Genomic DNA, 363 nt, shown 5'->3' with positions numbered 1-363 from the left:
AGACTTGCAGACCCAGCTAAAAACCCTGAAATCAGGCACAGTCGTATCAACTCCGGTCTGGAAACACCTGCTGGGGAAGTTGCCGGCGGTCCTTCGAAGTCGAGGATGACATCTGTCAGGCTTGATGGGTCCTCAGGTGACTGAGGAGCCCGACTCTGGATGCCCATATTCTTTGGCAACGGGGGCATGTTACTGCATGGGGCAGTGGGATTTGCCGCTGTTTCGCCTTGGTATCGAGTCGTTGGGCCTTGAAGTGGCGCGTGCTTTGGTGGACCACGCAGCGCTACGCCGAACGGCCAGCAGCTTGCTCCTCCCAGCTGTTGGTGTCGATGCCTGTGCTTGTGGGCGACCCTGAGTGTATCT

The sequence above is a fragment of the Alligator sinensis genome, unplaced genomic scaffold (genome assembly GCF_000455745.1).
Source record: "Alligator sinensis unplaced genomic scaffold, ASM45574v1 scaffold570_1, whole genome shotgun sequence".
Taxonomy (NCBI): Eukaryota; Metazoa; Chordata; order Crocodylia; family Alligatoridae; genus Alligator; species Alligator sinensis.
Note: the sequence above shows the minus strand (reverse complement) of the source record.